Consider the following 23,471-nt stretch of genomic DNA (forward strand, 5'->3'; position numbering starts at 1 on the left):
GTGAGATCCAAAATTAGGATATCGTCTGCATACATAAGGCATGCAATTGGAACACCACCCAAGGACGGGGCAATACCGGCGCAAGCGGAAAGTGTGACGGGTAAATCAACCGTATACAAGGAAAATAGCAATGGAGCCAAAAGGCAACCTTGCTTCAACCCATTGGAAGTGGGAATTAATTTAGATACACCACGTTCACCTCCAAGTAGAACTCTGCACCAGGTGTCAGAGTAAAGGGCGCGAATTAACTTGATCAGGAATGGGGGCATACCTAAGTTAAATAACTTTCTCCACAGCAAAATTCTATCTACTTTATCAAAGGCGGTGGAGAAGTCAATAAAGGCGCCATATACCTGACCACCACGGATTTTCACATATTTTTCATTAATAACTTGCAATGCAGTCAGGTTGTCTAAAGTTCCATGATTTTGTCTAAAACCTGTTTGCTCCATGGGAAGAATTTTATGTTCAGATACCCATTGATTCATTAAAGTAAGCACACATTTTGCGAAAACCTTACCAATGGCATCAAGCAGAGCGATTTGACGGTAATTTTGCGGTAGATCTCTTGCCCCTTTTTTATATAAAGGGACAATAATACTTCCTTTCCAGGAGGGGGGGACTGTTCCATTAGAAAAACAAAATTTAAACACTGGAAAGAGTATTTTACTCCAAAGTTCACTCTGGTGTTTTAATACTGAAATTGGGATTTTATCAGGGCCCATCGCACCAGAGGAACGCATATTCTTAATGGCATATTCAATTTCCTTTTCCGTTGGACAGTTAAGTATACGTGAGACATTATCAGATTCGACATTAAAAACTTGAGAATTATTATTACTGTACAACTTCTCGATATAAAGAACCCACACCTGTTCCTCAATGGCAATAGGCGTAGGACTGGCTCTAGTACCACAGCCTTTGCCAATTAAGGACCAGAATGTCTTGGCTTGGCCATTATAAGAAGCTTCCCTCAGTTGAATCCAGAGGGCATCTTCCTTAGAACGTTTTAAACGGGCCTTAAGTCTAACTCTCCTTCTTTTTAAGATAAACAACTTAGACTTAGCTTCTTGAGTAAAGAATAAAAATTGTCCCCTTACCACTTTGTTTATTTCTCTATTTAAAGCCCGTAGAGGATGAGGGACTACGAGGGATTGTTTCACACCTGGTTTCTTTTTTGCGCTAGCGGTTACAGAATCTAAAAAATTGAAAAAACTTAACAGCACTCTCCCTTCCCAGAGGGGTAAATTCTCAACAGTAAAATACAAAAGAGGCACTACATTTTCAATAGTACAAGGGTTCCAAAAACATTTCCCAGAGCTGGAATCAAAATTCACAAGATCTGTATCCAGACTCCACGGATCCACTTTCTGAAGATTAACAGAGACAGAAAGCATCAATGCATTATGGTCACTAAGAATAGACTCAATGACCTTCATATCCTTTAGTAGGTGAAAACCGGAATAATCTACCATGATAAAATCAATAATAGATTTTCCCTTATTAGATTTACGAGTATAAGCTGCCGGGGTGTCAGACGGAAGCCTCCCGTTTACTATTAAGCATTCAACTTTAAGTAAACCATCTAAGATAAGTTTACCTCTTTTGTTAGTTTTAATTTTAGACGGAAACTGGGCAGGAGGAATATTCAGAGACTCTTCCAATTGAATATTTCTAAACAACTCCAACCCACAGGTAGATATATTACAATTTAGGTCCCCAAACATTAACACATGCGGAGTTGGGGAGACATCTAACGCTTTAGTTAAAAAAGTGAACACATTTTTTAAACCAGTATTAAAACTACAATTGGGGGGAATATAAATATTAACCACAATCAACAATCTATTAGGGCAATCCTCAAATACATCTTTTAGGGTTATTGCTTGAAACAGTTTCCCTGGATCTAAATAGTGTGAATAGTTCCATTGCAATCTGTTAGATAACAAGCATGCTAACCCTCCCTTAGCATGACCTCTTCTAGTGCTGGTTGCATTGTATTCCAAAACAAAATAGTCTTTTTCCAAAGCTAATCTTCCTTCAACCCAGGTTTCTTGCAAACAAATTATATCTGCCTTTTGAGAATGCAAGAAACCCAATTTCTCCTTATAATCCTTGAATCCGGCAGTGTTCCATGAGATAAATTTCAGCTCTCTGTTAAAAATTGGAAGGTTGTTTAGAACAGGGAGCGGATTTACTCGCTAGAACTCCAGGTAACCAACTCCATTTAAATTGGTCATCCTTCCCTGTCTGCTTAAGGGGAGCGTTTTTGTATGAAACTAGCCTTTCATTCCTAGCCACACAAATTTTTAGGTCCTCTGATCTAAGATTAGACCAATCCGGCAACAGCACACCCGTATTAGAGGGAAGTGATAGTGAAGAATTGGCAAGAATCCTTTGAGTACATTTTTCCCCAAAGTGTGGCATGACATCTATCCCTCTAACTTGAAATTCCTCTGCCCACTGTAGAACAAGATTTAACACAACTTTCGAATGGAATTTCACCCTTGTTGATCTTATTGGTTTCCCCACGAAGGAGTTAAGGAGAAATACAACATCTAAGTCAGACGTTTGAATTAATTTCAAACTTTCAATCTCATTAAAACAGATCAATAGGGCAGATCTATTTAAAATTAAATCTGGTTCAAACAAGGGAGAAAAATCAAGATATAAAGTATCCACACTTATTTTTTCTTTTGGGAGAATAACTGACATTGAAGGTGGAACCTGAAAGGGTCTTGCTGAAGGATTTAGGGAATTAGGGGACGGGATGACGGAAGAGGTGTTAACCTTAGAAATAACTTGGCAAGATCCTGCTTTAACATTACAATAAGCTGAAAAAGGATTGGCGGAAGGGTGGGAAACCTTGGGGAAGAAAGAATTGGTAAAGCTTATAGGACCTAAACCAGAGACAGGGGCGTCTTCTTTAGGCGAGACAACCCTAGCTTCTACATGAGAGGTAGGGGACTGCTCCACCTGCGGGGAATCTTCTGAACTTAATTCAGCATTCTTATCAAAAAGAAGTTTCCTCTGTCTTTTTTTAGCGAATCTTCGAATGGGTTTCCTCTTCTTCATTCTAATCTTTTTGTGTTTCAGGGGACTCACTTTTCCCAACAATCCCGTATTTACTTTGGGAATCTCCTCTTCTTTGCTAGATGGCAAGGAGAATATCGGAAAAAGAGATGGAATTACGGATTTGGGAATGAGAGGAGATGTTGCTATTACCTCTATCTTGTCACTCATTGGAGCTATACAATTAGCGCCAGCCGAAACCACTTTGGCAGGATTGGGGACAGCAGGAAGAGCTACAAGCTTCTTTTCCTTATCACCCTCTATCAAAGGAGCAGATTGAGCTGAATCCAAAACTGCCGAAGCGGGAGGAGTGCCTATTTTTGGGGGCACCAATGGAGAAGCCGATGGTATGGGAAGATCTGACACTAACTCATTTTTACTTAGCAAGAGAACTTGCAAAATTTGCGTTACAGTGTCAAAAATACATTCCGAACCTCCCACAAATTTTTCGAGCAAACTCAAAATCGAAGAAAGAATTGATTCCAAAGAGGACAAAGAATTAGAAATTAGCCTCCCATTAATGTTTGGAGAGCCCTCAGCTAAATTGTTCAACACTGGACCAGAACAAGATGTAAAGTTTAATTGAGAAAGGGAAAAATCTAGTTTATTCGAAGGAGTGCTTCTTAGAGGACCGGTACTTGAAATAGTTATTGCTTCCTCTAAAGGCACGCCTTTACGGTTCCCCTGTAATGATCCCACCCGCGCCCTATGAGCTGTTAAATCAATGTCGGGCAGTGTAAAATCGTTCCCTACTACAGGGGATTTAACTAACGCGACTGACAAAGGATCAGTATTCACTGAAACTTTAGGAACATCCATTAGGGCAACTTGGGAGGGGACAATTTTATCATTATTTGACGCCGAAGGCGAGCCCCTTAGTACTTCGGGACTAACTAAAATAGGCAAAGATTGACTGGCAACCATGCTTAAGCTAGAGGAAACATCAATGACCCCATTAACAGGCACCGAATCGTTAGACCCTGGGATTTCATTCGGGGGCTGCAGATCAGTGGGTTTATCTTTCCCTTTGTCCCAAAAATTGAAAAGCTGACATTGACCTTTCAATTGCATGGAAGTTGCAATTTTGTTCCGAAGGGGGTTAGATTTGGTTTTAGACCCTGATCTCCCCACAATCACTCGCCCAGAGCGTAGTTTTTTAGCCGTCATGAGGCTATATTAAACGGGGAGTAAGAATCAATTAAAACAATTGTAGAATAAAACAACTCAAAATCCTAAAAGACAATACAATTTATAAAAGCAGTGTCACACAGGTTTAATACCGGAGAACCAAGGGAGGGGGCCCAGCCCAGCCTTCTGCAGCCTCTGACGGCCTCAGACGGTCCCGCCCTTGTCCCGGGCTTCTCCCGGCGCGCTCCCGCGCGCTCCCGCGTTGCGGTATCACAAGGGAGGGTTATAGCCGCGCTGAGGCGGGGGAGGAGCCAGCAGGGAGAGCGGGTCAGCTGCTGGTGATGCCGAGGGTCAGGCGCTCCTGGGACTTGAAGTCCTCACCTGACCACGCTCGCAGCCCTGCCCACACCACCGCCACAGAGGCTCTGTCTGAAGTTAGAACTCACAGTCACAGCGCACTTCCAGCAGCGCTAAACAAAGACCCAGAGGCGAAGCGAAACCCGCGATGCGGGTTCCACGAGGAGTTGATCGAAGGAAGAGCAGCTCCAGCGTACTCGCAGTCCGAAGCTCCCTCTTCAGTCTACACAGGTGACAGGTAAGGAAACCAGCAATGAAACTGACGCGCTGATTTTAGCCGCGCTGAGGCGGGGGAGGAGCCAGCAGGGAGAGCGGGTCAGCTGCTGGTGATGCCGAGGGTCAGGCGCTCCTGGGACTTGAAGTCCTCGCCTGACCACGCTCGCAGCCCTGCCCACACCACCGCCACAGAGGCTCTGTCTGAAGTTAGAACTCACAGTCACAGCGCACTTCCAGCAGCGCTAAACAAAGACCCAGAGGCGAAGCGAAACCCGCGATGCGGGTTCCACGAGGAGTTGATCGAAGGAAGAGCAGCTCCAGCGTACTCGCAGTCCGAAGCTCCCTCTTCAGTCTACACAGGTGACAGGTAAGGAAACCAGCAATGAAACTGACGCGCTGATTTTAGCCGCGCTGAGGCGGGGGAGGAGCCAGCAGGGAGAGCGGGTCAGCTGCTGGTGATGCCGAGGGTCAGGCGCTCCTGGGACTTGAAGTCCTCGCCTGACCACGCTCGCAGCCCTGCCCACACCACCGCCACAGAGGCTCTGTCTGAAGTTAGAACTCACAGTCACAGCGCACTTCCAGCAGCGCTAAACAAAGACCCAGAGGCGAAGCGGGACCCGCGAAGCGGGTTCCGCGAGGAGTTGATCGAAGGAAGAGCAGCTCCAGCGTACTCGCAGTCCGAAGCTCCCTCTTCAGTCTACACAGGTGACAGGTAAGGAAACCACCTTCCTCACAGTTCCTGACACACCGTTTGTGTTCCAGTGTCGGGTGTAGCTGGCGTCTGCCTTCCCGGAAGGGCATAAAGCATGAGTTCGCGGCTGCCCTAGAGGCAGCGCATTCACTATAATGAGGTGCATTTTAGTGGTTAGCGCTGGGCGCACCTTTTGAATGGCGCGCCTGCTCCAACCAGGAGAATGCACCACATACCGCAATACAGCCCCTGTTCTCCAACATGAGCATCTTCTTTAAATTAATAAACAACCCTTGTATCTTCTCTGTTTTCATCAGATTGGAAGTAAGTGTCTGGGTTGCATCTTAGTTTCACTTCTTGCTCATAAGTATGAATTTCCTATTGCCCAACTCACTAACATATTGTATGGGGTCACGGACAATGAGTTTTCGTGTTTATTTGGAAAACAAGACCCAACACGCTCTGTATAAACCCCTTACCTGCCAGTTTACAGTATGGATTCATGACTAAGGATTGTCTGACACAAATGCAGGATTCGTATCCATATGTGTAAGTTGTTCACACTTGTATATATGATTTATTAATGCAAACACTTACTAGTGGGGTGCGTGATCGCAGGAACTGCTGAGAGCCAGAGAATTACCGGTGGTTTTACTATAAAAATGTATGTAAATGGACAAAGTCTAACATATTGAGGCCACTTATAATGCTTCCCCACTGCTCTCTGATTATATGAAAATACACACAAGACCTGAAAGCAAAAATTGGTGGTTGTTTACTTTCTAAATAAAATGTATACAAAAATATGCAACTTGGGGGAAAAACGCTTTACTGAACTATTATGCAGTTTTAGATGCCATTTCTTTGACGTTTCAGTTGGTAAAATGGTTTGATGCAGGACTCTATTAAAAAAAAAAAATAACAATAATGGAGATTCCGCTTAAAATCAGAGATTAATAATGGAGAATCAGCATCAAACCAAATAATAATAATGTATAATCTGAGTAAAACAAAAGATTTAATAATGAGGAATCCGTGTAAAACCAAATATTAATAATGGAGTATTATCTTAAAAAAAAAAGATTAATCCCAGAGAATCGGCTTAAAACCAAATATTAATAATGGAAAACCAGCTAAAAATCAAAGATTAATAACGGGGAATCATTGTAAAATTAAAGATTTAATAATGAAGTTCGGGTCTGTAGGAGGCATACAGGGGTCACTGAACATTTACCCTAGAGAGATTGCAAATGTACTTATACAGAGGTTTCGCTTGATTCATGAGCAATGTAAAGATGTACACCTTGTATGCAAAGTGGCCTTGAGCCTTCATTGGAGTTTATCGTACATTGTAAATGCAGAATCATTTTCTGTTAATACTTCTGTCGAAAATTACAATTATGGATTTGTCTAAATATGCTGAGCAAGTGTTGAAAGAAAAAGATATATTGAAGTTTGGGGAGAGGATGTAGAGTTGCGGCTCGAGCAGTCAACCTCGAAGCTGGGGAGCCAGGTTCAAGCCTCGGCAGGGACGCTCAACAAATTCCGGGCAAATCACTTCATCTCCCGGCACCTAACAAAAAGGAATGTGTCCATCTGTAACGAAACTGGTGCTCATGTAAAGCGCTCTGATACCGGTTATCTTTGGGTCGAGTTTGTGCTATATAAAACTCTAGAAACAATTCTAACACTTTTTTTTTGGTTTTAAAGTCTCAGCGTAAAACCAAATAATGGAGAATCAGCGTAAACCCAAAGATTAATAATGGAGAATCAGCGAAAAACCAAACATTAGTCATGGAGAATCAGCGTAAAACCAATATAGGCAAAATCAAAATACATCAGGGGCCCGATCTCTAGGGGCCCAAAAGTGCACCCGCAGTATATCCTTGTATTGGTGCCAATTTGCTGCATTCAAGGACTCACCAGATTTTACAGGAGCAGGCTTAGAAACTGTGCTTCTAAAAAGAACTGTAAATTCGATTCTAACATCAACAAAGATATGTTTGCTGATGTGAAAATCTGCTGAGAGATTACTATTTCATTTCACTACACCGCCTTTTTTTCTAGACTACCTTTTGTTCCCAACCCTGAAAAAGATTTTACTTTGTTCTTTGTCAGGAGTACGTTTTCCACCATTTCCAGTGTGGGCAGTGATGTGAGAAGAGTTGGTGGATAAATAACCTTAAACATACAAGTCTTTGGCTGTGCCCAGGTTTTACAGGCAGTGCAGTCCTGGAATGATCACTTCCCATCAAATTCCAGCCTGTGGGAGTCGAATTGTGAGAAGCTGGCAAAACCAGAGCTGTATTACAATCCTAACTGTGATAGAATAGGAGCCCTGGCATAATCGGAGAGGCTGTTATCAGAGCTCTAATATTTATCACCTCATTTCACATCACCAAGAGGGACAAGTAGATTTGTCTTTACAGGACAAGTAGATTGAGGAGGCATTCACTCGAGTGGACAGGTGGATATTTTATAAAATGCCACACCCCTATTTCAGTAGACCAGCACAATGCACCGAGGAGCCTCTGCCATTTTGCTGCATTGTAGGTCTAAGGATGACTTTGACTGCCATAAGTCAACAGTTCAGCTTTTGCTCTGAGAGGCTTGATTGCAATACAAAACTGTTGTTACGTCCGGTTTGGATGAATACAGGAAGTGACGTATCAGCGATTCGGAGTGAGCGAGCCAGGCACTCCGTGAGGCTGTGGTGTGATGCTGCCCCTGTGGCGGCCCCGTCTTCCCGGCACTGTGAACCTGGGCTTTGCGGTGAGGTAGGTTTTGGCACCAGGGTAGAGAGTGGTGACCGGAGCAGAACATGGCGGGGGGCCGAACGGCTCTCCAGCAGCCCCACCGGTGCGGAGTCACGACGTGTGTGGAGATGCAGAGTCGGCGCGAAAGTGGGTGAGATGTCGCAGCCTGCTACGGCCTCGGCTCCAGATCCCACTCTGCTCTAGTAGAGGAGTTTACTATGGAATCAGCAATGAAGTAGCGAGGGTGTGGTCCGTGACCTCTGCTGCTCAGCAGTCTGGCAGTGGTTAGCTAAGAGCAGTTTGGAGGCATCAGCGCTTTAGCGGCATGGAGCGGAGTTGCACTAAGAAGAGCTGCTGATGTGAGTGAGTCCCCCCCTCCTGTGGCGTGTCCCTATATCTGTTGGTAACAGTGAGTGGGGATCTCATCTGTTTTTTCTTCCTTTTCCGTTTGACTTTCTCCTGTTTTAACAACAGAGTCTCTTATGCACCCAGTTTAATTTGCTTGCCCGCTCCCACCGCCCCTCTCTTGTCCGCACGAAAAAAATCTCTGTGCTAACAGTGGATTATTTTATATATCTTATATATAGGCTTTCCTGTTTTCAGTTTCTATTTTTGGTAAATTCTGGTGGGGTTTTTTCAGTGTTTTCAAGTGATTTCAGTACTTTAAAAAAACAGTGGTTACACATTTTCGCGCCATTAAAAACAGAAAGTGTTTTTCAGGTGTTTTTGGAGCGTTTTGCTTTTATTATTGCTTGCTTTCTGCACTGATGCATGGTAAATAGACAGTTATACGCAGCGGAGTCACTAGGGTTGGTGTCACCAAGTGCGGTAACAACTCTTGGTGTCACCCCCTCACGACTTACGCCATGGACCTCCTCCGAGTCTGCCAGTGTGAGAGAGTTTGGAGCTTTTATTGCTCTCATAAATCAGAAGGCGGGCTCCCGCGCTGAGCACCTTTCAATAAACGGCTGATCTGGAAGGGACGGTCCCGCATAATTATTAGTAGCTTTTCATATCGCGGCCTACTCGGCGGTGACACTTCTCTCTGTTCCCAGCAAAGGGCCGCCTCTGCACAGGCCCGCGCCGCCCGGAGTCCCGCCACTAAACTATCTTTAGGCACTAGTGACGCCTTGTAATTAATACCAGCGCAGCATAAGCTCACCGGTTCACACACGCGAGTACTTCATGCTACTCACACCAGCATCGGGTTGCAGAACGAGACATGGCTGTCACACAGTTTTACGTAATCAAAATTCATCGAAAAAGCAATTTGATAGCAAGGTAGGTCCACCTTGAAACAATTAAAAAAAAATTATGGCCTTCGCTCCTTGGTCACCTCCCTCTACTTAGTGTGATCTTGTGATACAAACAAACATAAGTGCCAACACCCTTGAATGGCTACTTCTCACACATCTGAGGCTTTCTAGGAGTGTTTCCACTCCATCAGGCGGGAAGCACCGAACAGCCACGTCCTCCTCAGGCATGAGTCTTAAAGAGATACTCACACCGTACATTTTGCTGTTGTCTGGTTCACTTGATGTAATGGGGACATTGGGTCAGGATTTTGCAGACACCCTTCTCCTGATACCGAAATATCAACAACTGGTGTTCAAATGAGAATTGCAAGTGAGTACAACATTAGTAATAACCGTACCCCGTAATCTCAGATGCTCCAAAATATTAACTTGCTCCTGCCTGGCAACAGGTTTCAAGTGAAAGTGCCTCTCACACAGTTACCACTATGAAGAACTGCAACCCGATTACACTACTCCCTTTTGATCCTTCCATATCGCTATCAGACTATCATAGCGGCAACCTGCGCTTGAAATTGCAGTTAAGCACTGCTGAAATCGTTGAAGTGTGACAAAAAAGTGTACTGTGTCCCGCGAGGCCTCCAGTCACCAGGAATGGCGCTGCCTTTGTTTTAATTGCTGGGCCCGTTCCCCCTGCCAGCTTCTGCCAGCAAAATCCATTATCTGGCGAGAGCATGATGAGAGGACTGAGGGGGGCCTCTGTGAGGAATGACGCGAGTGCAGCCCAACAAGTTCAGAGCATCACAACAACTGAGCAACAAAGTGAAATTCTAAATTCAACCTGTGGTACACATTTGTAATCAAAATTATACCAAGAGGCAGACACATTTTGAAACGGAACTTCACCCAAACTCTGGAATATAAAACACTTTCCTATGACACAAGGGAAACCGCCAAGAGGTAATGCGCTGCTCACAGAGCGGTAACATAAACAACACTGTATAAGGCTGCCTGCCTGACCAAAGAATTAAGTACTTACTTGTTTGTCAAATTCACTTCAAGTCCTGTGTGCAGGTTGAGACAGACGCTGTACAGCCGGTCGAACCGACGACACAGCTCAGACTCGAATCCGACCCCAGCCCCGGCCCTGCGCTGCTTCTCCGACCTCATTTCCTCGTGAGGTCACATCCGACACACTCCCCACGGCGCCACAGAGTCTGTCAGCTACCTGGCAGTGGTTACTTTAACGCGGCAACGACGACTCTGCTGGGAGACAGGCCCGGCGCCCGGGTCTCTCCAGGCAGAGCTGCACAGTGCGGAAGATTTAAAAATTGTTATATTGTAGCAGAGAGCTGCGCACGGCACTATGTTATGTTATGTTATGTTATGGAGTTTGTAAAGCGCATCTGTTACCCGTAGGTGTCCTGGCGCTACGGAGTCATCCTCTTTCGGCAGAGTCGGTTGTCGTAGATACCTACTTGGATGCAAATAAGCAGGTTTTTAGGGCCCTGACTCAGAGCACCAGCACAATCTTGTTAGTCTGAGCCTGGCAAGTGAAGCTGCGGACTGGTCTGCACGGGCACACACAGCCGGGTGTCAGAGTGTTAGACCTGTCAGCCCTTTGGGTGGTCCCTCCTCATCATTATTTATTTTGTCCCACTTCTGCCTCAATCCCTATTATAATTTTTCCTTTTTGGGAACCACCAGACTTTTTAGTGTTGATGCAGGGTCAGGGAGCCATTTTCCCTACCCCTGGAACGTCTGTCTGAGGGCCTGAGACACAAAATGGTGGCCACCCATTGTCACCTGTGACATAACCAGAACCCACTGGAGGTTTCTAGAACCTTCTGTAACATTCTAGAACCCTGTGACAGTGGGAGGCAGTTTAGAATGTTGGGAGGCCATCTCAGGGTGGCAGTTGGCAACTGACTGGAGAAGAGAGAGGACAGATATAGAAGGAGGTCGGAGTAAGGCAGCAGGGGTGGAAACCAGTGCTTGGAGTGGGGTCCAGAAACCCACCCTTGATGCTAGTCCCTACTGACCAAGCCCAGCCTAAAGCCCTGTGTGGGACCAAGACCAGAAGAACCATCTTAAGGAACTGAACATTTGAAACAGGCCTTAAAGAGGAAGAACAGCAAGTTTCTGACCTGTTCAGTGGTGTCCTCCTGAAGTCCTGACGTCGAGAAGCCTGGAGACCTGGGGCCTGAGGTAGAGAAGCGGCGCTGACAGAAAGCAGACGTCGTACCCGGAGCCGCCAGAGGTCGAGTGAGGGCGCCGACGGAGGTCGTGGAGAGGCGCCGGAGGTCGAGTGAGGGCGCCGACGGAGGTCGTGGAGAGGCGCCGGAGGTCGAGTGGAGATTCACCTGAGGTCGAGGTGAGGGCGCCGACGGAGGTTGTGGAGAGGCGCCGGAGGTCGAGTGGAGATTCACCCGAGGTCGAGGTGAGGCGTCGACGGGGGAGTGAAGTCCGCCCACCGGAGTCGCCGGAAAATGAGGTGAAGCGCGCCGGAGGTCGGGAGTGGAGATCGCACTCCGGAGACACCCGGAAGCAGGGAGACCGTGTCCCTGCGACGCCGGAAGGCGACATCGAGTCGAGACCGCCCAGCGACATCGAGTCGAGACCGCCCAGCGACATCGAGTCGAGACCGTCCAGCGACATCGAGTCGAGACCGTCCAGCGACATCGAGTCGAGACCGCCCAGCGACATCGAGTCGAGGCCGCCCAGCGACATCGAGTCGAGGCCGCCCAGCGACATCGATCCGGAGCCGCCTCACGGCGTCGACACGGTGCCGAGCGGAGCCGATCATCGTGAAAAGGGCAGTAAGTGGTAGAGGGGGTGTTTGAGGCCCCGTGGAGCCCTAAAAGACCATTCTAGGGGCTAGAGGGGTGTTAGAACCAGCCTGGGAGTGCCAGGGGTGAACTAAGACTGGTGCAGTGACATCTGTGAGGGGCTGTGTAGTTTGGAGGGCCAGATCTTTAGGTTACCCTGGTTCTGCCTCAGCTTAGGCCCCAGCCTTGACCAATCTAGGTGGGACACCCCCATGCCACCCAAATGACCACGAGCTGTGTATGGGCAAAGTAAGACCAAGTTACCTCATGAAAGTGATCTGATCTGTAACTGTCATTGATTTCTTTTCCTTATTTATTGAGGGTGCTTTATTTATTGTCTTCCACTAATTTATTCTTGCACTGTATTTATTGTCTGACTGTATTTATTTGCCGTCTGTATTTATTGCACAGCTATTTATTCTTTGCTTAATGAGGACCTGAACCTATTTATTGAAATCCCAATGTAGCATTATTTATTTGACCTGCTCTTTTGTAGAAAAATCCTATTGTATTGTATTTATGTTATGACACCTGCAACTAAGAGAAAATAAGATAAAGACATATATATTTTCAACTTGTCTCCCATAATTTTTACGGTGTAGTGTCGTTTTTGGAACGGATGAACGCATGGTTATTGTGAGGGTGTGACGTACGCTTAACACGGTGCCTGACCCCCAACCGCTCGAGCCAAGCTACCATTGTGCTGGGAACCTGGTGACTGCTAACCCGGTTGCCCGGTTTCCAACACAGAGGTTCTGTCAGCACTGTCAGGCAGAGTGCCCGGTCAGTGGCTAAATAAAATGCGACGCGTGACAATGCATTTAAGTGCGGTGATGCGGGAACACTGAACACCACACTTAAATGCATTAGCGTCAGGCCTGATGTGATGCGCGATACTTGGCAGGCCTGTCACGGTGTCACCCCATGTGATGGTGTCACCCGGTGCGGTCCGCACCCCCCTAGTGACGCCACTGGTTATACGTACAGTGTATATGAGGTCCAAATACATTTTTACAAATCAAACTTATTGTAGTACACCATACAATACTTCTTCAGTGAGTCTTTGATCATGCACACTCGCTCTTTCCTTTCTATGTAAACTTTTATCTGTGAAAAGGCCCTCTCGACATTGGCACTTGAGACCGGCAACGCCAAAACAGCCAGTAGACAATTTGCTAACTCTTGCCTCTGACATAGTGTTCCATGCCAATGCTGATGCACCTGAAGATTGCAATTCTCGGGGACAAGTTCTGCATGATTTGAACTGGGCGCATATGCCCCCAGTTATTGAAGTGGGCAAAAATGAAGCAGCACCTTTGAAAGTCCTGATAAAATTCCCCTTTACGGAAGGGATCTAAAACTTTTGCAGAGTACCATAGTGAGACTTCATTGACTTCAAATGCCATGGTTGGTGAAGGGACATTACTATGCATCATTGTGAGGCATTTCTCATACATTGTAAAATAAAATGTCCTGAATTGCTCCTCAGCATTTCTTTGCTTACTAAGTGGCAAGCACTTTAACATGGAATATGTTGCAGTGCCAAGTCACTAAAAGTGTTTCCCAGCCTACTCTCAAAGAGATGTTTCACATCTACACCAATTATGCACCAGAATGGACTAAAAAGTCAATAGCATTCTTCATTAACTCTCAAGATTGTAAAGATGGTTTCAGTATACCAAATAGCAAGTGGCAAGGATCTCTTACAGGGAAGCACTTCAGCTCAGGTATCGATTTTGACAGGTCATCATACAACTTTTTCACATACGTAGCTGAATCACTGCAAATACAAACAATATCACTCCAATCTTTTTTGAACTTGGTAAGAACTTTTTGCAGCAGCATTTCAAGTGACACTGCGCTCCATGTTTCCCAAAAGTCTGGTGTCATGTTTTCACCACTATCCCAGATGGTTGGTGACAGCACACTTCACCTATACCTGTCACTACACCTCGCATTGAATATTTAAAGCCTGTGGTGTTTGGCAATTCACCTACTATCAATACTGACTCGCTAGAAAAGGGGGCTGATGTATCAAGGGGTTTTACCCATTCTGTGTGAGTAAATGTGATAGCACATATTGGGACAGATTCTTGTGAAACAAGCCATGATTTTGTTCTTTCCTGATTCTCTACAGTTTATTAAATTATTAAACAAGACCTAAAACATGCTTCTAAACCCTGCATCTTTAGACCAAAGACCACAAAACTGAAAGAAAGCAAAAGGAAGAAGTAATAATATTTTAGTGACATCTCTAAACAACAAAACTCTAGCAGAATAGTGTTAGCTCAATCTTTCTCGCTGCTATCTTGTATAACGAATTTACATTGTATTGGCCCCTTCAAAAATAAATAAAAATAACTCTTTCACTCTCCTTTTCCTTGCTTTTGACTAGCTTTTAGTTTGTGGTTTTGTTGGTGTTTTTTCAGCAAGAACAGTGATTCAGCACTCCAACGAGTCAAAAAATATAATTTGCAAATACAAGCAAAGTAAGAAGAAGCACATGAATTCAGCAGGTTCTTATTACTTGGTTTCTTTATTGAAACAATCTTTTTAAAAACGACTGTATCCAACGCGTTTCGACCCAGAAGGTCTTCTTCAGGGCCATGACAATAATAGTAGTATTTCTTAATTCATTTCTTTACTTTTTCTGTGACCTTTACGATTTTTGCAACGCGGAGGGAGCGGTCCTTAAAAATACCAAATATACATGGGCTAAAATATCCATGTGCGCACTGGAATAATTTATTTGAAATAGTCCATTAAGAGTTTACTGTACAAGCTATACTTACTTTGTTGATGTACTTGAAGAATATGAGGTCCAATGGGTACTCCCTTTTAGAGTGAGGGACCAAGAAGAATTTCAGAAAAATCTAGAATTGTTCCTCTTTGATTTTTGGAAATAGAAAGTTGGAAGCGGTGTGGAATATTCCAGAGGGTGTTTTGCCAGGTAATATTAGATCAGCCAGGCGGGGTCTTTCCCTTCTGGACTGCCTGAGATCTTTTTGCTTTAAATGGTCGGTTTCTGAAGGACTCGCCAGCCTCTGTTACCTTTCGTTCCTTTCGGTGTCAATCATCATTAATCGATTATATAGTGGTAGCATGACAAATGTTTGGTGCCTGCTCCTATTTTGAGGTATTAAGGATGAATGTAAAGTTCAATGTTTTTCGATTTAGATCTTAAGTTGTTTGAGAGCTGTTATTCAAGAAACGTTAGCATTGTCTACAGTAAAACTAATGTGCACACTTTTTGGTCTCAACATAATATGATAAATCTGGTTGCTTATGTTAAAATGGCGACTTCAGCCAGTTATTTTCACAGAGAACCCTATTGCTTGGTTTGAAGAGCAGCTGTCTGTGTTTCGATCATGTGGGAGAAAATAAAGTACTGTCAGTGTTAAATCCTCTGTAGCTATCTCCTGGGAGGTAAAGAAGGTAAACTGTGATATATAAATTCACTAGTAAGAAAACAATTTAAGCAGTCGTCACTACTGAGGCAAAAGGAAATCAATCGATTGAAGCGGTGTGAGAACTAGATTGAAGGTGTCTGAACAGAGGAGGCAGGAGGACCGGAAATGGACTGCGTTGAAAGAAGCCGCTTTCTCTGGTGACTTGTGTAAATACTGGTTATTGATCGCAGAATACTGTGACACTAGAATTAAGGCTGAGACCATTCTGATTTCCGATGCAAAATGGTCCCATTAAGTCTCGCAGTTCTATGTCATCAATTCCAGATGTGGTATGTTGTTGGAGTTGAGTGATGAGCCTCCTCGTTCGGGCGAATATGGCCCGCCCTCTTGTGAGAGGATATAGGTTTTTATTAAAGGTGCAAGATTCTCTGGAGCAATGGGCCCATATGAACGTCCAATATCTGTTATCAAACAAGAGGTCTCTGCATGGGCCTGGCTGCTGTGTCCAGTGTTCCAATATGGTTACCAGTATGGGGTTATTCCGTTGTCATGCAAAGGTGGTGTGGTTGTGCCTCTATATTTACAATGGTCTGAAAACCTCTCCCTCTAGTTTCATGCAGACTGCGTTGTTGGGCGCGATCGGCAAATTGTTTCTAAAGAGTATTCTCCTTCACCTCCAGGACTGGGCGTTTGGTAATAATCTTGTTCCTGCCGAGCAAGCTGTTTTTTGTAAGAACTGCGGAACCTTGGATATTATTTTGGCCCTCCAAACATTGATAGATAAGTATTCAGTGGGCACGGAAATGGCCTTATATTCTGCTTTTATTGGTTTCTCCACAGCGTTCAATAGGGTTGACCGTGGGACGCTGTGGAGGAAATTGGTGGCATTGGGGGTCCCCACACATTTGCTCAGGTTGATAGTTGCTTTTTACTCCTCAACTTGGTCTCAAGTTTTTTTGATGGGATGGAATCGGGGTCTCTCGAGCAGGTCTGAAGCAGGGGTGTTTACTTGTGCCCCTTCTTTTCTCCATCTACATACATGATCTACCTTGCAAAGGGGGATTTGGCTAAATTAGGTTTAATGAGTATTGGCTGTTTGCTCTGTGCTGATGATGTTGTTATGATGGATTTAACTCAGATAGGGCTACAGAGGTGTCTCTCTGAGTTGGGGAAATTATGCTGATGAGCATTTTTTTAAAATAAATATCCTGAAGAGTGAAGTCGTGTTTTTTTGGTCGGGGTGCAGAGTTAGGATGGGTATGCATTGGTTCCTGCGAAATGACAACATGGAAGCGGTAAAGGTGTATCCATGGCTAGGTGGAATTGTTTCCAATAACTGCCTAAATAAGGATCACATTAGTCAGCGTAGAAGTAAGGCTTCAGCTCAAGCTTCTGCCACAGGTAGGTGTTGTGGGCAAAGGCATTTCGCCCATGTATTGGCGGTCTATTAGTTTAAGATTCCACCTTCATTGAGCTATGCCTGGGAGGTTATGGAAGAACGGCATTGGTCTCTTTTTGAGAAAGTCGAAGGGCAAATTTGGCGACACATTTTTTGTTTGAATTCTTTTGCCGTTCCATCAGCTCTCCTGCTTGCATCCAGGCTCCTCTCCACATAAGTGTTTGCTATGGCTGCTGTATTAAGGTGGGGGAACAATCTACTGAATGGTGCATCCGAGTCCATCTGAGCTGCATTGAAACATGAAATATTTTATTGTTTGAGCGGAAGAAGTGCCCTCTTTTTAAACTATATGAAAGCTCTGGATTTCTTTTTTTTAATTGGTCAGAATGGGATGGTTCCCCTCCTGAAGCTCACCTTAAAAAACGTAATCAAAAAATCAATCTAAGAATTAAGCTAGAAAAGGGATATTGTGTTGTGTGCTCAGCGTGCCCGAAATAAAATGATATTGGAGCGAAGCATATGTAAATATGTAAAATAAAAAAACTACAGTATGTACTGTGAAACCTCCCCCATGGTACGCGCAGAACCATTTTGTTATTAAGCTTGAATCTACTTTTGTTACAAATCATTACTGGATCCTGGGAAGGGCTACCAAAGGAGGAGTCTTTGTGATCTCTGTGGGAATTGGGCGCTATTTGTATGTCCTCATCTTCATTCATTGCGGCGCCAATTGCTAAGACCCTTGTTTTTAAAGAGCAATATAACCACGGCAGTGGAGGCCTGGAAATGTTTATCTGCACCACCATCAGAAATCGCTTTTAAACAATTATTGACTATTTTCTAGAATTGTCTGAATTTTCGTAGATTTCATAGTCATTGCACTGGTTCATGAATTTGAGGAATTGGTACTCTAGGTTTCAAATACTTTTGCACAGTATGAAATTGATTTATTGTACTAAGTACTGTAGTAGCGTTGCACTTTAAAACATTTTGCTTCACTCATTTGTTGTATTTATTAGGCCTGGCTTGTATTGCGTTATATTATTTTAATTAATTGATTGCGTATTTGCTCTTTTTTGTGTCGGGGGCCTTACAGCTTAGTTGTAAGTTGATTATTTTTTATCATGTATTTCGGAGCACCATGTACTGTATATTGTATGAATTATTATGTTTTTTACTTTTTTACTGTATTTTATGTGGACCTCTTTGAGTTCCAAATCATCACATTAAAAATCTTGAATCTTGTTGTTATGGGTAAGTAACATTTCCTCACTTAGACTCTACAGAGAGTATGAGAGCCTCGAAGTACAAGATCCGAAAAGTCATAGTCCGGACAAAGATTTATGAACTAGTGGCTACCATCACTTTAGAACATTTTGGAAGCACCACTTGAGACTGTGCAGCACTTTGGGCATTTTGTGATGCCTTTCAGCTCCCGGAGAACTATCTTTAGGACAGGAAAATAAACTGTTACCCACAAAGGCTGGGGGTGTGGGGTGAGGAGGTGAGGAGAGCGAGAGAGAGAGAGAGAGAGAGAGAGAGAGAGAGAGAGAGAGAGAGAGAGAGAGAGAGAGAGACCTGCACAGACACACTGAGTCACCTTCCTTGGTAAAAAAAACAAATCTACAGAGGTCTCAAAGGAGCACGCTATCCATGGCTTTGGCAGAATCAGGAGAGACTGCTGTTGTAGAGACTTCTAAGCCCACTCTGTGAAATGTTTGGAAGGCAAATAATCAAAGCTGTAGGGGGATTTCTAAATTGTCCTGTTGGACTCCACAGTCCTTGTCAGGAAGCTACTGATTTTACTTTTGTCTTTTTACAGCTTCCACCAGGTGTTTGAAACCCAGGAGTCTGGGCTGAAGGCTGCTGTTACTCGCCTCGGGAGTTTGGGCCAGCGCATGTGTTTCGCAGCAAAGAGAGTGGACACAATCCAAGGTTGGTTATGGCTTTCCTTCTAATTGCGTTCATTGTGGAGTTTAAGGCCCTGCAAGTATGCCCACCATCTACATTACTTCCCTGCTTTTCCATGCAGGCGGTGGGCTGGTTTGGGACCATATGGATAGGACAGGAGTCTCTCAACCACAATACCTGTGGAAAAGGTGTACTTCTGCCAGCTCCTGGGGTTCTGCCCTCGTACTACGTAACATAATGCACCTTCTGTGTTGTATCTGCTAAGTCTTTAGCTATCTCTAGCCATTTCCCTCTAACGTGCTCCAGGCCTCCATCTCAGGGGACTCTTGCAACCTCCTTCCATCATGGCCTTTACTTGTAATAGCCTTCCCATGCTTCACTTCATTTGTTGGGAAGGCCTAGCGCTGATGAAAGAAGGTGCAATGAGCCCCAAAGGCGTATCACGACTTCTTCAATGCCGTGATTGAGTTTACATGTATTTGTTTACTTCTGCAGGGATGGTGGCCAGGAAGATGGCCATTGCTGGGCTGCAGTTGGAGGAACGGAACAGAGCCCACGAAGTTGGTAGAGAGAGGTGAGGATTGTGCCCAGGGTCTTGGATGGTGTGAGCAAAAATAGTTCAGGCCTGCTGGCATAACAGTCATGTTGGTCTCGATGAGTTGGAGGGCAATGTTTTCATCCATGTAGTGTGGCTGAAAGGCTGATGATTTCCAGGACGTTCATGACCATTACAAGCTAGGTCAGTCTTCCTCAGAAAGAGACTTGGTTATTATCAATATAGGCGTCGTAATAATTAGATATATATTTGATGACACTCCTGTTCCACACATCCCTTGCTCTGCCAAGACAAGCAGCAAATACAGATCATACTAAACTCTGATTTGAAATAAAACCGGTGTTCGCTCACCGTCATCAATTTCAATATTTGCACATCGTTTGACCTCTGATACTTCTAATATTTAGATCTAAGTAGGCCCTACAGAAACTTTGAGTCACAAGCATTAAACTGTGAATGTTTTGCCGTCCAAGACACTTGGTGCTGAAGCCATTTGACATCCGAGTTGCAGAACATGATTATAATAGAGGGCTCTTACAAAGAGGGAGGTCCCTGAGATTTGTATGAAGGCAAAGCTGCCTAAAATGACTCCTCACGTGTAGGAATTTACTCCAATCACAAATCGGAAGGTTATGTGATAACCTCCACCATTCCTCTACCAATGTCAATGTGTGCAGTAACCCTCTAATGGTAAGTGTAAAATAAAATGTACTGCAAAACATAGCTTATGTAATGTGCTGCCTTATTAACGCTAGCTCTCCCCCAAGCATGCTCATGACTACTGCTGTGGGTAACCAGAAGAAGAACCAGTCAATCCTGAGCCAATAGCTACCATCCCTTTAAATCTGAGTAAAAACTAGACATGATGGTGTTACCTCAGAACCCAGAGGAAGCGGTTAGGAGAGAGCGAGAGAGAGAATCACTGGTCCGGTTGCAGAAGATGGTGCAGCTTTATGAACCCAGGAACCACGGAGTTGAATTAGTCAAACGTACCACTATCAAATAATACAAGCCCACAGTGAGCATAACAATAGAAGGTCAGCAACATAAGGCATACGTGTCTCAGTAATTCATTCATTCGATACCTAACACACCTCCTTGATGAACACCATAATGTACCCTGGGAAGATCAGGACCCAACCTTTATGCCGGTGAAGGAGGAGGAGAGACTGAAATGAAGTACAGTGGGAACAAGAAACAGACAAACAAGTAGTGACGCTAAAAGGATATGTGCTGGAACCACAAGGAAGAAAATAGCAAAGAAGAAAGAACTAGGAAACTCCATGCAAACGCAAGGAGTTGGCAGGCATAGACCTAAAGGACATGCTCACTGTTAGGCTGTCACTGGGTATGATGACTTCACAAAGTAAGTGTAAAACTAGTTGTGAGTGCTCACCCATAGTTTATGGCCTCCAAGATGCTGTGTCCCCATTCGCCATACGCGCCAAATCCAATCTTCATTGTGTGCTGAGTTTTCTCCATACTATGGCTAGCCAGTTTAACAGATTCTAAAAAGTACAGACCATTTGACGTGTCCCCCGTATAGAGAATGGAAAAAGCAAACACACCATGTACTAATGCCAAAAACTCCCTTGCCTTCCAGTTTTTGATACGATTACCTTCAAAATCCTCTGTCCTCTTTAAATCCATAAGTAGCTCATCTCTCTCTAACCTACAAAAAAGATACAAAATGATGATCCAACCAGACTTTTGCTTTCTACCAACCTCATCCACGCTCCCAAATCCACTGGCAAATCGAGAGGTGAATAGATACTTCTCCAGTATTTAGGGTGTCTTTCAAAGATTCACATGCCTGAATTATTCCCCGTCGTCGGAGTGGAATCCTACAGTACATAAAAAAACAATAATTATGCATATAATAACCAAAAAACCTTGGTAACACAAAACCAGGAAGTAAAGTAGCCTAAGCTACAAGAAAAACCTTCCACACTTATGACTATCAAAGTCATTATGTACAGTCCAAACTGCAGCCAATCAGGTGACAGCACCCACCAGAATGTTCTCCTCAGAGGCTCAGGCTCTCAGATTTTCTACAGCACATCGTGTGAAGGGAGTCTCCCTGAGCTCTGCTCAGTACTTCACAGTTTTTTCTTTTTTTTTTGCTTATCTTCAAAATGTCATCTTCTAAGAGGTCTCTCTTTAGGCCTTGTGAATCTTGTGGGAAGCTCCGGCTATTTTCTCAAGACCCCCACAAGAAGTGCATTTACTGCCTCTATCCAGATCATGAGGTGAGGGATTGTAAGATCTACAGGACCATCCTTCAGAAGACCCTCAGAGATAGAGAAGGGCGCCTAGTTCTGTTGCTACAGAAGATCAAGGACAAGGATAACCCTTTATCTGAGGTGGGAAGTGTAGCCTCTGGTTCATCTATGTCCTCTAGAAAGAGGGTGGCTGAGGAAGACTTGTCATCTCCTGGGGCTAAGGTGTCGAGAAAAGTACAGCCTGCTAAGGGCTCTAGCTTGCCTTCTGCTTCCTCTTCAAAAAAGGCTTCTCCACCTTCAAAATCTAAGCTTGTTACGCCCCCGAGAAAGACTGGAAAGTATCTAGCATCAAAAAGACTTCCTGACAAAGATTTACCTCATCAGAAAGCTCCGGCGTCGTCGACGGCTCCTTGTCGACGCTACTTCTACGTCGACGGTTACCTTCTCGTCGCCGAGACCCAAGATGATCATGAAATCGGCTTCTTCTCCATCGACGCTGGTCTCCGTTGCTCTTCGACCCATCTCGTCGACGGAGACTTCATCTCGCGTCCGCGCTCCGTCGAAGGTAAGGGTTAAGAAGATCTCGTCGACGACTGCTGTGTCGACGGCCACCTCGTCGTCCACGGCCACCTCGTCGTCGAAGACTACCTCATCGTCAACGACTGCCTGGTCGATGAAGACTGACTCATCGTCAACGAAGATTGCCTCGTCGACGAAGATTGCCTCGTCGTCAACGAAGATTGCTTCATCGACGGCAAACACCTCGTCGACGAAGACTGCCTCGTCGACGAAAACAGCTGCCTCGTCGACGCTCACTTTTCTGACGCCAGCTCCATCGACGACGATCTCGTCGACGGCACACTCGTCGACGCCTCTTTTGTCTTCCTGCACGGATTTGCAAGTTTGGTCTGCAACATCGGCTGCTGCCTCCTCCGCCCTGCCTACAACGGCGGCTTCTTTACTACAACGTCGTGGCTCCTCATTGGAAGCTCTTTCCCCATTCAAGTTGCCTGAGCAATTATTAGATTCTGAGGAGGAGGAAGAAGAAGAAGAATCAGGAGAGGATGACAGATTCCGCACTGCTAGGAGTCCGTCGGAATTGTTTATAAAATACCAAGATGACCAGGAGGAAGAACCTTGTCCTGAGCCTGAAGCCCCAGCTCCTGTCACGGTTCCCACAGCACAAATGCCTTTAGAATTGCTTAATAATTTGCAATATATGTTGCAGGACTATTATCGTCGTTTTCCTCCATCTGAATCGGCGGAGTCTCTTCCATCCTGTAACTTCTTTACGATCTTCTAGACCACCTTCTCCAGTACCATCTTGTCATTCCCATGATGCTAATACAACAGATGATGACAGGGAAGAGGGAGAAGTGGATGATCAGTCTGTTCTTTCGGAGTGGGACGAATACCAAATTCAAACTCCATCACTGTCCGCTCCAGCTCCCGTGGACTCTCCTCCTGTAGACATCGGAGGTTTTCATCTTCTTATGGAGAGGGCAACGAAGAAGTTTCTCATACCGATGGAGACAAAGAAAGATGATTGCTTTCTTTATGATTTTAAAGACCAACCACGAAAGCAGATAAGGGCAATTCCCATCATAGATTTCATCTGGAAGGAAGGGTTGAAGATCATGGCAGCACCAAATTCTCTTCCTGCAGTCTTGCC

General features: G+C 44.8%; 1 pseudogene across 1 annotated transcript in view; it reads left to right on the plus strand.

The window, feature by feature from the left end:
- LOC146869040 (coiled-coil alpha-helical rod protein 1-like) overlaps positions 1-23,471 on the plus strand; it is a 206,051-nt pseudogene that overhangs the window by 89,358 nt on the left and 93,222 nt on the right. The window contains exons 10-11 of the transcript XR_014971950.1: positions 18,933-19,045; positions 19,517-19,595. The product of XR_014971950.1 is annotated as a coiled-coil alpha-helical rod protein 1-like (transcript). The remainder of the gene's footprint in view (positions 1-18,932; positions 19,046-19,516; positions 19,596-23,471) is intronic.

The sequence above is a fragment of the Triturus cristatus genome, chromosome 1_1 (genome assembly GCF_964204655.1).
Source record: "Triturus cristatus chromosome 1_1, aTriCri1.1, whole genome shotgun sequence".
In the NCBI taxonomy this organism is placed as follows: domain Eukaryota; kingdom Metazoa; phylum Chordata; class Amphibia; order Caudata; family Salamandridae; genus Triturus; species Triturus cristatus.